This window comes from Dreissena polymorpha, chromosome 8, assembly GCF_020536995.1.
Source record: "Dreissena polymorpha isolate Duluth1 chromosome 8, UMN_Dpol_1.0, whole genome shotgun sequence".
NCBI classification, from domain to species: Eukaryota; Metazoa; Mollusca; class Bivalvia; order Myida; family Dreissenidae; genus Dreissena; species Dreissena polymorpha.
The window spans coordinates 107,566,408-107,588,248 of NC_068362.1; positions in this window are offsets into that span (position 1 = coordinate 107,566,408).

Below are 21,841 nucleotides of genomic sequence, written 5' to 3' on the forward strand. Positions count from 1 at the left end.
TTACTTATATGAAAATCGAAGAAGAAGTTTCATAAGGCGTGAGGCGTTGTGGTTAAGCGGATGATACTTTGATACCGCTACGATAGGGTTCCTCGAATAAGCACGTTCTTCTACGAGGTGATACATTAACTACGTTTATTAAGAATCGATTATTTCCGTATTGATACGATATGGCTATGAAATCTATATCGTTAACAAGTAAATCGATTTTATCCTTTTTCTGTTGCAAACAGGGACCTAATAAACCAGTATAACCTAGCTGATATCCGGCAGTAGATCACGTGACCGTGATATGCCGTTAGTACGTATTCCTACGCGCCGATTAACGTTCTAGCATTTGACCTTTTAAAAAAATTGCATGCAAATAAAACTCTTGAGAAAGGTTCTGTCAAAACAAAATGATAGTAAATATAATAAAAGCCTCTTAAATTTTAGCAACAATGAAGTAATCAATTTTGCCTTTTAATTTTCATTTATTAATAGTTCTCGCCGAGATTTTAATAAGCATGTCATTATTTCAATGTGTGCTACTTTTAGACGTCCGGCCAAGCTCTGTCGTCTGTTATCGCTTATATTATATATCATCATTTTTGTATTTCTCATTCAATTGATTACACAATTTATAACGTAACTCGTGTGATTTTATTTCTGCGACGGAAACAAGTCGGTTTCATTTAAACTTGGATTTAATGACGACAAGTCGGGCGTGGTATTTTATTCAAAAGTACATTATTTTTTAAAGTATCGAACGAATACAAAACGTCATTATTTGGATGTGTGCTCGCTAAAGCTCGCCCTATTTTTTTCTAATCCTCGCTAGATAAACTTTCTCCACCTCGGCACCAACCATATATTCTCTATGTATTCACTATGGAAGTCACGACTGGATACTTCAGCCTGATTGACTGTCGACTGCATGTATTCGGAAGATCGCAACAGAACGCCACAGCCGTGACTTTCATCTTAGACAGGATTGACCACGACCACCACAATGTGGAATCGATATAATTTTCCGCGCTCTGTAACGACACAAACCAATTAGGTACGATGACCTCGATGAACAATCGTTGCTGTTGATTGCTTATCGAACACTTTTTAATTCGAAATTTCGACGATTGTTGACTGTCATGATTGAATTCAAGATCTGATAAGATTCGAGCGAAAGGTTCACGTCCAATACCATGATTTAATTCGAAGTGCGAATCGTGATAGTGAGGACGTAGCATAAAGCAAGAGACGCAGATTGGTTTATACAAAATACAATATCTGCACCTAAACATAAACACTAATATCCGATTTGAAATGTTAATTCTATTTAAATGATTAATTTTTATCACAGACATGTCGGCCCTATCCTGATTAAGTTTCTGGGCGAGTTGAAACTGTTTGATGGAATATACGAACAACATCATCATGAAGAAAAAAAGCCATTTATGTTATATTTAAGGGAATCGTTCACAAATGGCGAAATTTAACTGTGTCGCAAAATCCCTTTACTGGTGACAAAACGTTAGAAAATGATCATTTCGACAAGTGTCTTTTAATAATAGTGTCAAACAGATTAAAATGATATAATTACTTTCCTTTCCTTTCAGTATTCATAATAAGACATGTGTGTTTATTAAAGCGTTGTAAATAGAAACGCTTACACTACTTGTCATTAATAATTTGTGTTTTGTTTTCTAAATCGAACTTCTCTTGATTATTATTTTCGGTTTTGCTCGAAATTCCAATTGTTGATTCATTGAAGACTACGTTAAATTGAGACGATATTTGACTATGTTGTTGTGCATTTAGACGCATGAGATTGGTTTATGTATATCATTATAACCTATTCTGTGTATTCGTGAGCATTGGCCAACTGTATTCTTGGTATTAATCAATCAGCTGCAACAACTCTGTGTTTTCGCATTGTTATGCTAGATACATAGATACGTAAATAAATAAATGTCACACGTGTATAAATATGATATCAGATCATATCACACGTGTATGAATATTATATCAGATCATGTCACACGTGTATAAATATGATATCAGATCATGTCACACGTGTATAAATATGATATCAGATCATGTCGCACGTGTATAAATATGATATCAGATCATGTCCCACGTGTATAAATATGATATCAGATCATGTCACACGTGTATAAATATGATATCAGATCATGTCACACGTGTATAAATATGATATCAGATCATGTCACACGTGTATAAATATGATATCAGATCATGCCACACGTATATAAATATGATATCAGATCAATCTGAATGTAACCTTTCTTTACATAACGCTTGGATAGTGTATTATCACGACATGCACTGGATCTGAGATATGCTGTTTATAATACCATAAGTTGCGCACATGGCACATTTCATGACATAATGTGCTAGTATGAGTGTTGGGAGTTTAACTTGCATTGTATATGAGTTCACCCATCTTTATGACTGGCTAGTGCATACAATTTCCATGTTTCCAGTCATTATACTTTGAAAACGTAGTAATATTATTTCACTCTATGCAAATATCTGTCGAGAATGGGATCGCATATGTGTTTTGTTTTAGGCATGTATTGTCTCATTTAGTCCACCTACTTGGTAATGCATAACATATCTTATTTTGACAGAGAACACATTAGAAATGTTATAGCAAATTACATGCACGACTTATGATGGACATGTCAAGGTGAATTGGCTTCTGGTTTTTTTGGGAATTGCGTCACGCTCGTTGAATATAATTAACTCATGGCATAACGGTTAACGTTAGCTACTGCATTCACAGATAAAAAACTTTCAGATCAGAATGATTTCTACTTTGTGAACTTTTGTTATTTTAAAAGGATTTTATCTTGTCAACGATTATGTTAACGACATACTAGGTAGCATATGATATTTTCTCAATTTTATATAAAAACAAATTGGATATAAAAATGAAATGTTATTGATGAGAACTTGTCCGAAAGATAGTGTCACTAACATACATTATTTCGATTATTTATTAAGTGACATAGTAACTGTGCTGTAAGTTAGTATAAAACAGGTAAAAATGAGATTCGCCGAGGAAAAACGGGGCTTAATGCATGTGAGTAAAGTGCCGTCCAAGATTGCATAGGCTAATCAGAGACGAAACTGTCCGTTTGTATGGAATGTTTAGTTTAAAGAAAGCCGCCTCTTATTGAAATCCAGTTAAAGCTTAAAGTGTTGTCCCAAAAAAGCCTGTGCGGACTTCACAGGACGCACATGAATTAAACCCCTTTTTTTCCAGAGTGAGGCTCAAATTTATAGTATAAAAGTAAAACGTTAGAGCAGACATTGTATCGATGTCGAAATGGCTGTTTAAACGTATTCATGACTCTTTAATATTGGCTCTACCTTTTAATTTAGGAGGAGTCTGAACGATAAAGTGTGTTTGTTTCCTAATGTGACGCTCACTTTTTCTTCTTGTTCAAGCGTTCTATTTATTTACCGCGGTATCGTACATGTACACAATACGGGAAAATGCTGTGTGAATATTCATACAATACCAGAATCTACTTTCTGTGAATAATCATTTTCCTACTATCGTTGAAACAAGTTACTGGCACTTTGTCGCAAATTGGCACTGTCAATAGTTAAAATTCTATCTAAGCGTTTGGCATGTGTACAGATTTACTGGGATTATGTTCCTAGTTGAAGTCTGGTTTAATGATGCTCCACTAAATCATAGGAGTTCCATATAAATGTCTTGACATTGAACTTTGAACGCGATGGAATGCCTTGCATCTGTTTATGTTCTTGCCTGAAAGATAATTAGTTTTACATATTGTAAAAAGTTTGGTTTCCTGCCGGGACTATAACCTGGTTATGTTTTTATCATCATCAAATACAAACAAAATCATATAAACAACCATTCATCTGCTTGTGATGAACTTGCGTTAGTAGTCACCAATTTCAGACATTTCGAATATGAACAGAAAACCTAATTTTATTTAGCGTGAATGCACTTATAGTGGTAATACTTATTAAATGTTTTTGCAAAATTCATCTGTTCGCTCCAGAATTGATCTTGTTTACGGGACAGAATTCATGTGCGCATTTATTGAAACATCTGTGCTCAGTGTTGCAAAAATATCCTCAAAAACTTAAATCACGTACGTTTTTTTGTATTTTATTTGAATTTACAGACTTCGTTGTCAGTTGAACACTTGAAATGTTCCATAAACGTACAATAAAATATATGAGTATAATGCCTTACACGTGTTATTTTAAGTTGAAGATAGTATAATAGAAACCTGTTAATGTATGATCTCACTGTCACTTTTAGGGCTTTTATAATGCCCGCTTAAAACTTTAAAAGACAAACCCGCGTATATAATGACGCTGTAGTTTGTCAAAATATATACCTATTAAGAAAACATGTATTCGGATGAACATATGTTATTGTGTCAAACGACCTTTACTACAGGACAAGAAATAACATTTTTTTATTCATTATAAAGCATATATTGTATACATAATTACATGTTTTTTTATATTTGCAAACAATGGTTCTAACAAAGTATACAGAAACTATGCCTGATAAAGTTTTGACCTTGGTGTGTGACATTTCGATCAATGACAACAGTAGGTGATATGTTATATATTATTAATGATCTTATAAGATTGAGAAAAAAATAAAAATAAAATTAAACTAAAAAATATTTGAAAAAAGATAACTTAAAATAACAGTGAGTAGTATATAAGTGGACAAGCATTATGAGAATTTAATTCGATTCCATTTTTTATTAAAGATCTGCAATTTGTCATTACAGTTGAACGCTTAGTGGTTGTTGTTCAAGAAAGGATGCTAAAATAGGCTGGATGTGTTTGCACTCCCAAAAAATATGTTCTATAGTTTCGATGTTTTTAACGCAAAAAAGTAAGGAATCGCCATATTTTTTAAAATCTTCTGGTAGAATAGTTTCCGTTTACTCGTATTGGTACTATCTAAGTATCTTTTAACCCAGCTGCATTTGATTGCATTCAAGAATTAGTCAATATTCGTTAATTTGATACCTCCATTTTCTACGGATTGAATTAACTGAGTTCGTTTAATTTTGTCAGGTTTACCGTCCCATACGAATTAAATATTGTTGAATTTTCATCGTTTATAATGGCATTTGGTGGATTTTGGAGAACTGTTAATACATAAATTAATTAAGGAAGTGCAAACGTTTTTAAAACTGTGTTTTTTCCGATTAGTGTAAGTTTACGGTATTGCCATGATTTTAAGCAGTTTTTAAATTTTTGTAATTTAGGCAGTATGTTTTTTAGAATTTTCATTATTTGTAAATGTAATTCCTAACGTGGTGGCTTCATCGGATATCCAGTTAAATTTAATTTCTTTTTTATAATGGACATTACTTTGTTTTAATTTACCTACTCGTAGCACAGTACATTTACTTCTGTTAAGTTTAAGACCCGATGTCAATCCGAAAAGGGTTAGTGACTCTATTAGGTTATGGAAAGAATCGTAATTGTCATTTAAAAAATAAGTTCGATCGTCAGCAAATAGGGACTGTTTAATTTCTTCGTCTGGTTCTATTGATATGCCATTTATATATTAGTAATTATACTATTAATGTCGGTATAGAACAGTTTTACCCATTTAATGAGACTATCACCAAAGTTCATATTTTCTAAGCAAGCGAACATAAACGAATGATCAAGTGAATCGAATGCCTTTTCCAAAAATGCAAAGAATATTAGACCAGAATTATTTGGTCTGTTGAAAAAAATGTATGCATTCTTGTATAAGACGAACGTTTTCACCAATGTAACGTCCTTAAATGAAACTAGATTGAGATCTTGAAATGACTGCTGGTTATATTTTTTTTAATTCTGTTTGCTATGCTTTTAGTTGCTATTTATAATCATTGTTCAGTAAACTAATCGGGCGCCAGTTTTACAGGGATTCTAAGTTTTTTCCAGGTTTTGGAATGAGTGATATTATACCTTGTTTTTGTAGTGTAGTTAAGTTTTCGTTGTTAAATGAATAGTTTAGTGAATTAATTAAATGTGTTTTAATATCATTCCAGAATATTTTATAAAATTCGATTGTGATGCCATCAGATCCTGGACTTTTGTTATTTTGCATTTCTTTAAGTGCTAACCCACATTCATATTCGTTGAGTAATCCGTCGCACATTTGTTTTTCCGCTTGATTTAAAGCATGATGTGCAGTTTAAAAAAAGTGTTATTTTCAACAGGTGTTCGTTTATAGAGGGTTTCGAAGAATAAACGTTGTTCTTCTAGTATTCGAATCTGTTTGTTATATCTTCGCCATTGACTACTTATTTGTGTACAGTTTTTTGTTAACTTGTACGTTTTTCGATGTTTGCGAAGTATTTTGTATTTTTTTCATTGTTTTCAACATGCTGTGCACATGCTCGTAGTATTATACCATTGAGATGTGTATGATAAATTCCATCTAATATTTGTTTTTTTTTTGTTATTTCATCTTCAATGGCTTTGTTATAATTTGTGTGTGTTTCATGTAATTGTTTATCGAGTGTTTCGATGATTTTGATAGTTTCAGTTTCAAGTTTGTGTGTGTTTGTTTTTTTTTAAATGATGTGTATCTAATTGTTGTGTTACGTATATTTCCTTTAATTACTTCCCACAATGTGTTTGGGTTCGCATCTTTATTATTTTGAACTGTATTGAATATTTCTTGTTTTATTTGCGTTTGATAGTGTGAATCTAATTAAATGCTGTTATTTATTTTAAAGTATCCTGGGCCTCTTTCAGGTTGTATTTTGTGTAGTTTAAGTTCACCTAGAGAGTGGTCAGTCATAAATCCTGGTTTTATGTTACATGTGTCGATACTGTTGCAAAGTGACTCAGATATTAAAAAAAGTCTAATCTACAGAATATAGTTGGTTTTGTGTTTGAGTGCCAGGTGAATTTGCTTTCGTTTAGATATATTGTACGCCAGATGTCTATCATATTGTAGTTTTCAATTATGTTATTTAAAATGTTTCTTTTTTTAGGATGAGTAAAGGTTTTCCTTCTTTTTATCTAATAATGGGTTAAGAACAGTATTGAAATCACCACCGACTATAATGTTTTTATCTTGGTTATAAATTATAAAGGATTGTAATGTTTCGTTAAAAGTGGAATCATCTGTGTTAGGGCCGTAAACGTTGATTAATGTTAATTGTGTTTCGTGTATTTTGATATCTATACTTGCTTGTCTGCCAATTATTATTTTGTTTAAGTTATCGACTGTGATAACTATATTATTTTTTTATCAGACAGGCAATGCCTTGTTTATTAGTGTGTGGTCCACTGAGATAGATGTCTCCGTCCCATTCATCTTTTAACGTTTGTGCTAAAGTATGTGTCAAGTAATTTTCTTGTAATAGACATATACTTTTATTTCGTCTAACCATTTGAAGATTTTTTATGGGTTTTTTCTTTATTGTTGAGCCCTTTTACATTTATAGTACATACTTTAATCATTTAATGAGGTGGAGGGTGATGTAAATGAAATTTATGTGTGCTTGTCCAGTTAGTTTCTATTTTAAAACATGTCCAGTTGGTTTCTATTATAAGACATAAGATGTCCATACATACAAACAAAATTTGGAAACAAAAATTGGGGATACCAAAAGATGAAATTTCCATAGAAATGAAGAAATAAAAAAGAAATAATCACAATATTGAGAAAAAAACACAATAAACGACTGGTCCCCAATAGAGACATAGAAAAAAAGCATAAGCATAATCTGCATATAGTGGAAGGAAACAGAGAAAAAACACAATAAACTAAGGAAAACATAAAGATAGAAAAGACAATATGTGTAACGGAAGCTTGGTTTAACATGACTAAGGTAAAAAGACATATGCAATCAGTAAATAGTTAATTTCAGTATTCGTTTTGGAAAAGTTATGTTTATATAAAGTATTTTTATAGTATTTTTAAGAGCAGATATCAATCAAAGCGAAGTTATTGAAAATTAATTAAGTTGATTTAGTTTTTAATTAACAGTATGTATTAGATGTGTGTTGTCTCATTCTCTTATTTTAAATGCAGATAATTATGAGCTTATTCAATGTTATTAAGAAATAGATAACTTTTGTATTTATATAAACAATCACTAAATGTACTACTTTCAGAATTCTTATGGAAGATTATTGTTATTTTCATGTGGTCATAAGCGCAAAACAATAACCTATGATTGACATAGAGTATTTACAAATATATACATGTAATATCAGCATTTACTCAAAAAAATGATAACGCGCTGGTTATGAGATTGTTTGTTAAAGCTTTGCACAATGAAGTTTGGAAAAACATATGTCAATCCTAGGCAGTAACAAATAGGATTATTTGTTCAAATGAAATAACATATCCTTTTTTATTTGTTAACTGTAGATTATTTATTTTTATAAATACAGGTAAAGTGAAAAAATGTAAGAATACTGAAAACAAAATTCCTTAGGATTACAGATACTTTATAGGAATGTCAATATTTTGCATATGATCACTATTAATTTCAACACAACTATAAATGATGTGTATAGGTCCATCAATGATTTCTGTAGTTTCCGTTGGAATATCAATTACGTACACGAACATTAAACGCCTTAAATCACATAAATACGCGTGTTTGATGCTCGATCTACAGTAATAACCATACGCGAGTTTTATTTGTACAATCGTCTGTTTTCTAAAACGGAAGCGATATGACGCAAGCTAAATTTAAATAAGTTTCCTGATTCATTTGGAGGCAATAATTTAAATGAATTGATTGACTCTGAATAAACCAATTTATATTTAATCTTTAAGCACATGTAAAAGACTAGGTGAACTAATTAGATCCAAGTGATACAGTTAGTATTTGCTTAAGAAAATGGTGTGTTCTGTATCCAACACATCAAATGCACCTAAAGAACATAAATTTGTGTTGGGTTTGTTAAAGATATGTACATTTGTTCATACTTCTTGTTCCGTTACTATCTAGATCAAATTGATCACACAAACTGCGTTCGAACAGCAAAGCGCTCTGGTTGAATTTATCCAATACATGCATCCTCGTTTCAATGCGATCAACCATCACTGGTTCTTTTTACTCCATCTTTTCACTGGCTTATTAAAATGCACTACTACAGCTTAAATCAAAGTACTGACAGTACTGGTGTGACGATGCTTTTGAAGAGAATTGATATAAAAGCATCTATTTAAGTTTATCTACATCACCACAATTGTGTATGTGGGTACAACCATTTTGGGTAAGAAAAAATGGGTACGAAAATTTTTGGTACAAAAATTATGCCAAAAACAAACTGGGAACGAATAAAGATTTGGTTACGAAAAAAAATGTGGGTAGGAAAGAAAATTGGGTACGAAAAACAAATTGGGTACGAGCAAAAATTTGGGTACGAAATAAAATTGGGTACGAAAAAATTGGGTACAAAAAATGTATGGTCAGAAAAAAAATGGGGGCACGGGAAAGTAGTACCCCTGGGGAATTTGATCCATTCAGCAAAACTGGGAGGCGGGCTACATTCTCGATCAAATACTTCTGTACCACTCATCTTAAAAAAACGTTCTGTTACAGTAAAACGTATGTGGGTTATAACATATACGTTTCAGCATATACATTCAAAACTTGACATGCTCTTTTATTACACCATGCTCTTTAATTTCACATTAATATCATACCAAACTTTATATTTCTTTGTTTCCTTTCCTAAGCTAATGATGCTATGTGTACGGACGTGATTTCACATGCCCATGTGCATGAACATATAATTTTTCTCTTTTGATTATTTTTTTTTCTCTAATTCAGTAAGCTTAGGCATGTGTGTTCGTTAAGTACGGCAATAATTTCATGATGATTCCCGAAAGCAGGTATGAGCACATAGTCGTAAAAGCAATTAAATACGTGAGTTCGCCCATGAACACATGGTACGGTTAACTAAATATCCGCGATATGATATAATATGTGTTTAAAACAGCAAACAGTATCGAACGCACGAATGCATTATCAAACATGGTATGTGCACTGATACAGTGGCTCTGTAATTTCTGTTTGAAAAGTTTATTAAATATGCAAAATGAGAAAGCACGCAATAGAGCGAGTTTCACGGAAATCATACGGCTATTATGCTGTTTATGTACCATAGTCGCTACAACGTTTACAGATAGCAGGTTCAAAATAATTCGTTTTCTTTACACTCATTATCGCGTTGAAAGTTAATTATACACGTTTTAATTCGCAATTTATTATCTGAATCTCGACAAATGTCAAATACAATACAGAAAATGCATAGTTGTTTCATTGATCTATAAACATATAATGGATTGAATATAACTGATTTAAAATTAACGTTTTCAAAATATTGTTAAATATTTTTCCCAGAATATGCTGTCCTATTTATAGCTGAGCTTTCTAAACCTGTATCAATGTTAATCAGCGAGGTATGCCGATTAGAACAATCGAGCTATCTCAATCAGACTAATTTGGTCTTTTACATAGGTCGCCATCGTGAAGAATTTTTTCATGGTATGATAACTTAGACGAGCTGCTTCGCAGCATCGTCAATAAAATCGAAAATCACATCAAACAAAATGCTGCACTGCGTCTAAACGCAAAAAGTGCAAGAAGTTTGGATTTCATGAGTCATCAACAGAAGAAACATTATCTATCTTCCGATTGTTACCAGTTATCAAACCGTCCCATCGTGGACAATCCCAGAAAATTTTCCCGATCTGTTTGTCGTTAAACAGTAACAAACGTATCCAACAGCGTATCATTACAAGATGCAACACAACAAACTGGAAAACTTAGTGACACTTGCTGGAATACATGTTTATCTTAAATAAATAAAATAGTAATACGAATGTATCCCTTGATAATGTTTATTGAGTTTCATGTATTATACCTTTCTAGTGTGAATATTTTTAGGAACTGCAATACAATATACACGCCTTGTACGAACTATCGTAATAAAAGAACATACTGGAAATAATACTCCGCAATAATTTTCCTCATTCAAATCCTGTGTTCAATATTTAAATACTTTTTGAATATATCTAAGTATGACATTTCGTGTCAGTTAATTAATACGTGTATGTACTGTTTACGTTCAAAACGCATTCGTCTTCAAATTTCTTGCTTATAAAACTTTACAGCGCATATGCGTCCACTTAATTGCACCCACAGAAGGTAAAGTTATTGCCCGGTACTATAAGAGTGTTGTTTATTCTAAATAAAGTAGCCTATATTCCTTATTATTTACGATTGACATTCGGAAATAAGACGTATAGTATTCCACGCATTGCAAGTTTCGCGCAACTTAGTAAATTACACGTTTCTAATACATATTTTTATTAATGAGCATTTTATTGTGTTAAGTACTATACGGTTACATTTATAGTATTTTTTGTTTTTGAAATGAAAAGTTCCTTAAAGTAACTTAATGACAAGCATCGATGTTTCCGACCACACGATAAGCGATTGTCATTCTTGTATGCCTTTTATACAACCTAATTTATTAACGTCTGTTTTGCTGCACAAACCGAAATGACATATTGCAATTGCACGTTCACCTTAATGTTGCGGCTATGAGTCTACTGCCAGAAAGCCTGACAATCAAGACGAACGCAACCAAACACAGTTTAAAATGAACACAACTGGGGTCACCTCGCTTGAACAGTCGATCCGACGTAAAAGCTCAAAACTCACATTTATTTCCAATCTTCATGAAACTTTATCAAAACTTGTTCTCAACGATATAGGCAGATACAAACTGGATTTTTGGTGCCGAAACAAATGCATTTAGTCAGAATCTTATTTATTTAGAATTTTTTAACATTATATGCTTTATGCAACACATTCAAGTGCAAACTCGTTAATAGGGTAAGTGGGTTTTTTGTCTATGTTTACAGATACTTGTAAGAATGTCCGCCGTTTCTACTCCGTGTAAAATGCAAGCAAGTCACTATGCCAAAATGAAGAAGCTTGTGATAACTAGTAAAATGCAATTCTACATAAAATTCAATTTAGCGACGTATAGATATCGTGATTGTAAAATAACTTAAAATGCTGATATAGTTATTGTAAATGTGTTCCTTTTTACGATATAGAAGTGGCCTCAATGTATACAGAGACTTAACATCTGACAATTAAAATCACTTCAACAGATTTGAGTTTCAACCTTAAAATAGCCATACTCTCGACTCGTAAAATTGATAACACGTCAACATTTTATTCGAGCGATGTGTGCATGTTTTTTTAACGCTTGTGTAAACATGATGTAGTGGGATACAAATAAGTTTACATATTCTGTCGAAAACCAGATGAAAAACCACTTAAATTCAAACAATCAAATAAAACATTGCCTTGCTAAATTCATATTCATGATGAAATGATACTGACAGACAGCAATACAAAATAAACAAGTATTTGCAATCATTACATCATAAAGTCAATAGAAAAAAACTGACAAAATTGTCACAAAACCAGGTTTTCAATGTGAAAAAAGTCTGATAAAGGGAGAAAACTCAAACTGAACTGATTGTTTATAATCAACCCCCTTTGTTTCAAAATAAATCTATTTTAAGTCGTGGCGACCTTGACCTTGGAGATATTGACGTAATTCTTTCGTGCGACACACCGTCCCATGATAGTGAACAAACGAACCAAATGATTTTAAAATCTCACAATGAATGACATAGTTATGGCCCGGACAAGCTCATGTATGGCAATTTTTTACATTTGAACTCAAAGTGTGACATTGACCTTGGAGATATCGACGTAATTCTTTCGCGCGACACACCGTCTAATGATGGTGAACAAATGTGCCAAATGATTTTAAAATCTCAAAATGAACGACGAGGTTATGGCCCGGACAAGCTTGTTCCGCCCGCCAGCCTGCCCGCCAGCCCGCCCGCCCCCCCCCCCCCGCCGACATTCGCCAATCTTAAAAAAACAGTTTTTTTCCTTCGGAAAACCTGGTTAAAATGTAGATCGCATCCGTATAGATTAACACTTTTCATCCGCTGATTAACTTTTTTTATAAATGGAAACCGCATTCGCATATCTTCTTTTAGTACTTTTGTATTTGTGTAAGACATTTTAAAAGCGACCATGAACATTTCAGATAAATATTTATGATCTCTTACATTATTAAGTGTATTTGGAAACTTGTTTGAACTATTTTTAAGATCGAAGATATACTGTGCTCTCTAATATTATGTTCAGTATACAGAAGGCTGTTTTATAAAGTTTTGTCCACATTTTCATAGTTTGCCTAACTGAAACATTGCCTTGTTTATAAAATATATGTTTATGATAGGAAGAAAATGAGAGATGTCTTGATAAACATCACGTACAAGTTATAATAGAAATGTTTATGGGGCAAATTTCGCTTGTCTTAGATGTGTGCCACACTTGACGAGTAAACATACAAGATTTAAAAAATACAATTAGAACAAATGATTTATAAAGTCAGCATTTGTAAACTAATTTCACTACGAGTGTCATTGCATTGTTTTTGTAACCTTATTAGCACACATGTAAGTTATATTGCCTGTACTTTGTTAAAATCATAGTTCAAAAATGTCATGAATCCGTTTGCATGTTTCCCACGTTAAAATAAATGACAATGGAACGGATGACACGCACAACAAGATCTATCCAAAACGTTCTTAAAATATATAAAAAAAACTTATCCATTTACAATCTTGACTGATTATGCGTGTTACATGTTAAACTGTAGTGGATGAATAATTCCCGTGTCATATATTTCTGTCGCAGAATCGTCAGATGTGTCTGGAAACCACACAAGCATTTTCGCAACACATCCATTGGTTCCAATGTTTGCTTAAACTTTTCGCGATGCTTAAATATGATAAATCTGATGTGATAAATCAAAAGTGTCATTCCGGAAAGCATTGGTCTCTCTGAATATATGTCCGTGAAGTGGCAGATGCCATTTTAATATTTAGCACATCAATAATTAATATAGAAATAATGCACGTGTGTGAAGTTAGCCTATTTAGCCTATTTAGCCTATTTCGTACATAGGTTGAAACATACATCCTATTTAGCCTGTTTAGCCTATTTAACAGCCTAATTAGCATATTTAGAAAGTCTAGTTCAAATTTTAAAAAGTACATAATATTTTGCCTATTTAGCCTATTTAGCATCTTATTTGGCCTATTTAGCAAGTTTAGTACATTTGTAGACATATACATCCTATTTACCCTATTTAGCATATTTAACATCCTATTAAGCCTATTTAGCCTATTTAACAGCCTTTTCAGCCTATTTAGCCTATTTAAAAAATTTAGTACAAATTTAAAAAAATACATAATATTTAGCATATTTTACATCTTATTTAGCCTATTTAGCAAGTTTAGTACATACGTAGACATATACATCCTATTTAGCCTATTTAGTCTATTTAACATCCTATTTAGCCTATTTAACAGCCTTTTCAGCCTATTTAGCCTATTTGGAAAGTAAATACAAATTTTAAAAAATACATAATATTTAGCCTATTTAGCCTATTTAACATCTTATTTAGCCTATTTAGCAAGTGTAGTACATACGTCGACATATACACTACGTTTAGCGCGATTTCTTCCATCCACCACTCATCACCGTGATTCAGCCCAGAGTGGAAAATTACTATCTCAACGCGATACACCGTTGAACACGGTTATTTCGTCGTGGCGAATTGCGGTGTCAGTCTCGGCGTTATCGGGAAATTGATCTCACGGTGGACCATCGCGATCGCGGTGGACCACCACGGTTTAGGTGGTTCGCGGTGAAATACATGAGTAACAACAACATTATACAAATGTACGGTCTGCAATATCGAAATGTACATGTTCATTCTCATTGCAGATCGTATAATTTTAAGTTTTTTTTTTAACTTTGCATGTACATGTATTACATGCATTTCATAATAAAATCACCGAATGTTCAACTCTTTTCTCTCGTGTTTGCCGTCTTTACAGAATCATTGATATGTCTTACATCGAGCGTGAGTGTAGTTTGCGTTTCATGCTTCAGGTTTTGTATCAATTGTTTCTGCATGAAGTTTCCTGTGTTGTTCTTAATTTAAGATTTGTTGTTCGTTAACCTTTCGAAAACCCTTGCTCGTTTGTGTACATATATAGCTCGCCAACAATTACATACAAACATGTTACATGTACATGTAATTTGATATCAGATTATTTTTGTGATTTCCTGTTTCTTTTGTTACATGTATTGGATCGAATAAATGTACATGTACAAATTCGAGACATCCGCAGTAAGTATTAAATTCCGCGATATTTTAATATCATAGTCATGCGAAAATATCAGTTGTCATTTTGGTGAGTGACTATTTGTATACCTGTTCTTTGTTCAATAACAAGTTCATTTTTAAACATACACTGTATGTAAAATAACGTAAAAAACATAATCGTAATATTATGGTAAATATTGATTTACTTGTTGTGTTACAATAATGTTGTGCATTGAGCAAATACCATGTATATCAAATTTATAAAGTATCGATAAGAAGTGTTGTTAAGAAATCGCGGTGAATTTAACGAGTCATGATTTCACATTTAGCTTTTTTAAAACTGTTTAACTCTTTTATTTCAGATAACCAAGACTATGGTTTTCGGAAAATAATGAACATAGTTACGACGCTGACGAGTTTTTTTTATTATTAATATTATAAACATGCATTTAAATACTGATTATTCTATAAATATGATTTTGTTATACATGTATATGTATGTCAATTTATTGTACATGTGCCGTATTACAATACGAATAAAACACTTGTTTTCTTACGAAATAATGATGGAGAATGTGATGTCTACATCCATTTACTATATCGAATAAATTGGCGAATTTGATGTCTACATGAATTTACTATAGCGAATAAAATGGAGAATTTGTTGTTTACATCCATTTACACAAACAGTGTAACAGAACGGTTGGTATTTGAACGCATCTTCTCACTTCTGTCGGTATTTTCTATTACAATAAAAACAAATATTCACACTCTCATCTACTCAATAAGACGGCGATATGTTTTGATATAATTAGATTAATTAATAAATAAAGAAACTCTAATTTGATATTCACAGAAACTAATTACCAATTAACAGATCTTTTATAATAAATAAAGTAATTATCAACTCTACGTGGGAGTCGACAGACTTAAAGGTGCCGCGTAAATTGAAATATAAAACACTGTAGGTATTGTAACAAAAAAATTCTAGAACTTAACGGTCTGCAATATCGAAATATACATGTTCATTCCCATTTACCTGTATTTCAGCCTATTTAGCCTATTTAACATCTTATTTAGCATATTTAACAAGTTAGGACATACATAGACATATACATCCTATTTAGCCAATTTAGCCTATTTAACATCCTGTTTAGCCTATTTAACAGCCTTTTCAGCCTATTCAGCTTATTTAGAAAGTTTAGTACAAATTGTAAAAAATACATAATGTTAAGCCTATTTAGCCTATTTAACATCTTATTTAGGCTATTTAACAAGCTTAGTACATACGTAGACATATACATCCTATTTAGCCTATTTAGCCTATTTAACATCCTTTTTAGCCTATTTAACAGCCTTTTCAGCCTATTTAGCCTATTTAGATAGTTTATTACAAATTTAAAAGAAATACATAATATTTAGCCTATTTAGCCTATTTAACATTTTATTTAGCCTTTTTAGCAAGTTTAGTACATACGTAAACATATGCATCCTATATAGCCTATTTAGCCTATTTAACAGCCTATTTAGCCTATTTAACAGCCTTTGCAGCCTATTTAGCCTATTTAGAAAGTTTAGTACAAATGTTAAAACCCTATTTAGCAAGTTTAGAAAATAGGTAGACACATACATTCTATTTAACAGCCTTTTGTAGTAAGATTAGTACATACGTAGGCACATACATTCTATTAAGCCTATTTAGCCTTTTTAACAGCCTATCTAGCATATTTAGCAAGTTTAGCACATACGTAGACACAAACATCCTAGGTGAGCCCGACAGGCAGCCGACGGGAGTTCAATGTGCACTAGGTCGCGTCCGGTGGATAACTCGTGTTTGTCCGAAATGGGCCCTTAAAGGTGCATACCCACTCGCCATGTAAATAGAGCATAATACGCTAAATAGGCTTTATGTGACTCCGACCCTAATTAAAAGTCCCGGCCGAAACAAGGTGAGCCCGGCAGGCAGGCGACAGGAGATCAGCGTGCACTAGGTCGCTTTAGGGGGATAACTCTTGTTTGTCTGAAATGGGCCCTTAAAGGTGCATACCCACTCGCCATGTAAATAGAGCATAATAAGCTAAATAGGCTAATTGTGACTCCGACCCTAATTAAAAGTCCCGGCCGAAACTAGGTGAGCCCGACAGGCAGTCGACGGGAGTTCAGCGTGCACTAGGTCGCTTCTGGGGGATAACTCTTGTTTGTCCGAAATGGGCCCTTAAAGGTGCATACCCACTCGCCATGATATACTTGCTAAATAGGCTAAAAAGTGAGTATATTTCTGCCCATGTAATATTTTTATTCAATAGGCTAAAGGAGTTCAAATGGCCGCTTGATAGGCTAATACTGGCTTAATAACATGAATATTTCAACCTACCTACTAAATTTGCTATATAGGCTGAAAAGGTTGTTAAATAGGCTAAATAGGAATGTACTAAACTTGCTAAATGGGCTAAATAGACTGAAAGGTTGTTAATTAAGTAAGTAGGATGTATGTTTCAACATATGTACTAAACTTTCTAAATATGCTAAATAGGCTGAAACGGCTTTACTATAGGCTTAATAGGCTCAATAGGATTTATGTTTCAACCTATGTACCAAACTTTCTAAATAGGCTAAATAGGCTGAAAATGCTGTTAAATAGGCTAAATATGCTAAATAGGATGTATGTTCCAACCTATGTACTAAATAGCTAAATATGCTAAATAGACTAAATAGGCTAACTTCACACACGTAAATAATGCATAAAACAGGAGAGGAAATCGTATTGTCTACAATACATACTCATACATTTATCACAACATAAAACTAATTACATCTGAGGAATGCAAAGAATTGGATGTTGTATTGAGCAATGAAAATCGATTAAATAACAATTCAATGACTCCATGGTTTGATATGTTCCATAGCAACAGAAAAACCACTTTCTGAAGCACGATACAAATATAGACCGACAACATTCTTGTTTACAAGAATTGAGAAAAAGGAAGCATCATTAAGTACAAGCACCGGATCATAATAATGTAATGAAGGGTTTGAAAAGTAAATGTTACAAAGTTTGAATGCATGTGCAAATACTGAAATAACCCGACATATGTCTTTCCGGATAAAGTATGTATTAAAGCAAATATATGCGATCTTGTAACTATAAAAATATTTAAAATGCTGACCAAAGCGTGATGAGAGTCTTTTGAAAGTAGTTGACTGTCTGTCGTTAAGAAAAGGACACACACAATCAAATGTTTGAAACCTTTAAATGCATACAATAAAGACAACCAATGTTTAACGGTGTACCGGGAAGCAAGAGGAACTGGATGAAGCCGTCAATGAAGTGATGCATTGATTGATCGGTGAAGGTTCAACGATACTCATCGACAGCTCTTACAATATACAGCGCCGCAACGGAAATAACATACTGTGTCCAATATTGGTCAAAGTTCACTACAGCCACCAGCAGGACAGGCATCGTTTGCTCAGGCACAGCAAAGCGCTTTAAAACAAAAGTATCCCAAGTTGGTGGTCTGGTACAGCTGTAAACTGTCTGGAAACCCGCTCTACGCTCTATGCACAATAACACACAATCCGAGTTTTTTTAGTTCGTCGAAAATCCTACTTTATTAACGGTCGTCCATGCAGGCTAGGTAACCCAGAACAAACCCAATCCCAGTAGGTGTTTCAAGAGCAGTCCTTTTACTTCTATTATATATCAACCGTGTTATCACGTTCATGGTTTAAGTGAAACATGGAGTGACAAAAACTAATGAGCAAAAAATATATTCCAATATTTTGTTAAGACTAACAACAATGGTCAAACGTTAATTTTAAATTAACACAAAATCAAGTGGGGTTCCAGACAGCAACTCTTTAACTGGATATCTATATTACAATAACTAAGTATAAACACTCTGTATAAATATAGGATCTGGCACGAGTTGTCATATCATACCATATTTTATTAAACGAGTTCAGGAATTTTGTTAGTAAGCGAGCCTTTGGCGAGCATACTAACGAATTTCCTGGACGAGTTTAATTAAATATTGTATGATTTGACAACGAGTGTCAGATATTTTTATCACAGGCTTTTGAATAAGCAAATTAAATAAATATTTACGCAAACATAATGATAAATCCCGAATGTTGTTTACATTTCGTGACGTCATTTTACGTTGCAACGTCGTTTCAGCAAAATAGCAAAATGCGATTGGTCAATAAACGAAAACTAAGCCAATAAAAACGCTTTAAAATGTTGTATTACACATGTGTAATATACAAAATGTGTAATGGTTGTATTACATGGGAAACAGGCTATAGCATGTGATAAAAAGAAATAATATACTGCGATTGAATCCGTTAAAAAAAAATTGACAGTATTGATGAATTGCATTTTACTCAAACATTTCCAAATGGAATATGAATATACACCATTCTGCCTTTTAATTTAACTTCTTATAACTCTGTCAAGTGGTGTGTAAAAATTCAATTGAGAGTTGTCTCCCTTATTAAATAAACTCAACCCTCAATGTTCTTTGTTGGAGATTTTAATGTTCAACTCTTATCTGCTTGGTAAAATTTGACATTACTAAGCTGCCTTTCTACATGAACGCTGATTATATCGTTCAAAATAAGCCAACCAAGTGCCTGTTGCCGAACGATAAAACACTGATTTTTCAACATGAAATATTTCACGGGGGCTTGAAAAAAATCCGCATCTGATACTAAAAATTAGATGTTTATCAAATAAATATACTATTTCGCTTTCCAAGATGTGTATTTACTCCTTCATATACGTGTATAATGAATTCTGTAAGTGCTAGTAAAGATAGGTTCATTTAAGCGACGGTTCGTAAACCGGAACCACGAAAGCGTGTGTGTGGGGGGAGAGAATGGGGATTTGAGTAAGTGTTAAGTTTAAGTTTATTCAAATGTGTGAAGGAATCCCTAGCTGTACGGCGTGGAAAGAACCATGAAAACAAACATCCTGGCAGTCTTCGGGAAAGTAGTTTTGTTTACATACCGGCCTACTTGCCTGTTCAACTCCTTGCAGAAATTATCTCCCTATTGATACCTACTGTCATTTAATCTATAGAGATCTAAATTTATTGTTAGCTTGTTTTACTTTTTTTTAATGTGTCAAAATCAATTTTATTCGAAAACGATCGTGTTATATATCGTTTACAGTATGACATAAAAAATAAACTAAAAAAATAAAATATAGTAATATAATATATTTATTGAACATCATAGCTTCCGTAGGATTTTTTGATATACTCTTTTCATCAAGATGCTTGAAAAAAAGAACCCTCACCCGAACAAACTATATCACTCGTGATATGTTCACATATTTATTGTTAACATTATTAAATGATTTAAATAAATATATTGTTGTTAAATTATGAAAGGACTTCATCCGCTGTAAACTATTAGGAAAATCAGTTAAATGTTGAGAATGGTTTGAGTGCAAGGCATATCACCATATATAGCAAGAAACACTTTGTCGTGGTCTTAAAATGCGCGTATAAAGAGAACATTCATTTAGGTATGTGCTGTCTTTTTGAACATTTATTCAAAGGTGTGATTTATCAGCTTTTTATATAACTTAAAAAACAACTAAAACAAATTGTATACGCACTTTCTTTATAGCTAGGGGATTTAGGTTCATTTATCAGCAAAATCTTGCAAACTTGTAAGCAAGTACCAAATTTTCCATGAATGTAGCTTAATATGTGCTCTTTCCAAAAAACCCGTTAGCCACCAAAACTCATAACATGGCGGCAATTTTTTTTCCAAAATGGCGGCTGCATAATTGTGTATACAATTTTTATTGAAAATCAAGGTATTTGCACTCGGAGACTAATGAAAACAAACAGTAATCAGGTTGCTTTGTTGTTAAGAATGTTTAAAAGATACAATTTATTCTTCTTTGACATTTAGAGGTGAAATATTGTACATTTGTATCAAAATTGTCGCCATTTGCACAATAATTGTGAACCACATATGTACGTATATATCACAATAAAGTTATAATATAAAGACAATACACACACATGTATGGCACACATAAACAGCAGTCTTAAAACATGTTGAATAAATAAGTATATATAGCATTTAAAAAGAAAACTATTTTACACCTAGGGGTGCGCTTAATATGGATGTATTGGTATCAAATGTTGGACAGTACCTTCCAAAAAATAAAAATGACACAATATAAACCACAATCATCACCTTTGTCATAAAGACTAGTTTGAACTTCAATTATTTATAATAGTTTATTGTAAATCTAGAGGTGCAACATCATTACTTGACGACTTATATTTATTGACTCTAAGTTATGTGTAATCAATCTTGTTTAATGACTTTTAATTGAGTTTAAAATACTAGCAGGGTTATTCAGAACTTCTCTCCTTATAATGTATATGAACTTTCTTTATTCACATATATTGTTTAAGGATCGTTGGGTGTTTTACTATGGTATGATTAAGCGTATGATCTTATTAAGACATTTAATGGCACTTTATTGTAATTGGTACTGTTTAGATACGCCCTACAATCAATGCAGAGTATGAAAACTTATAGT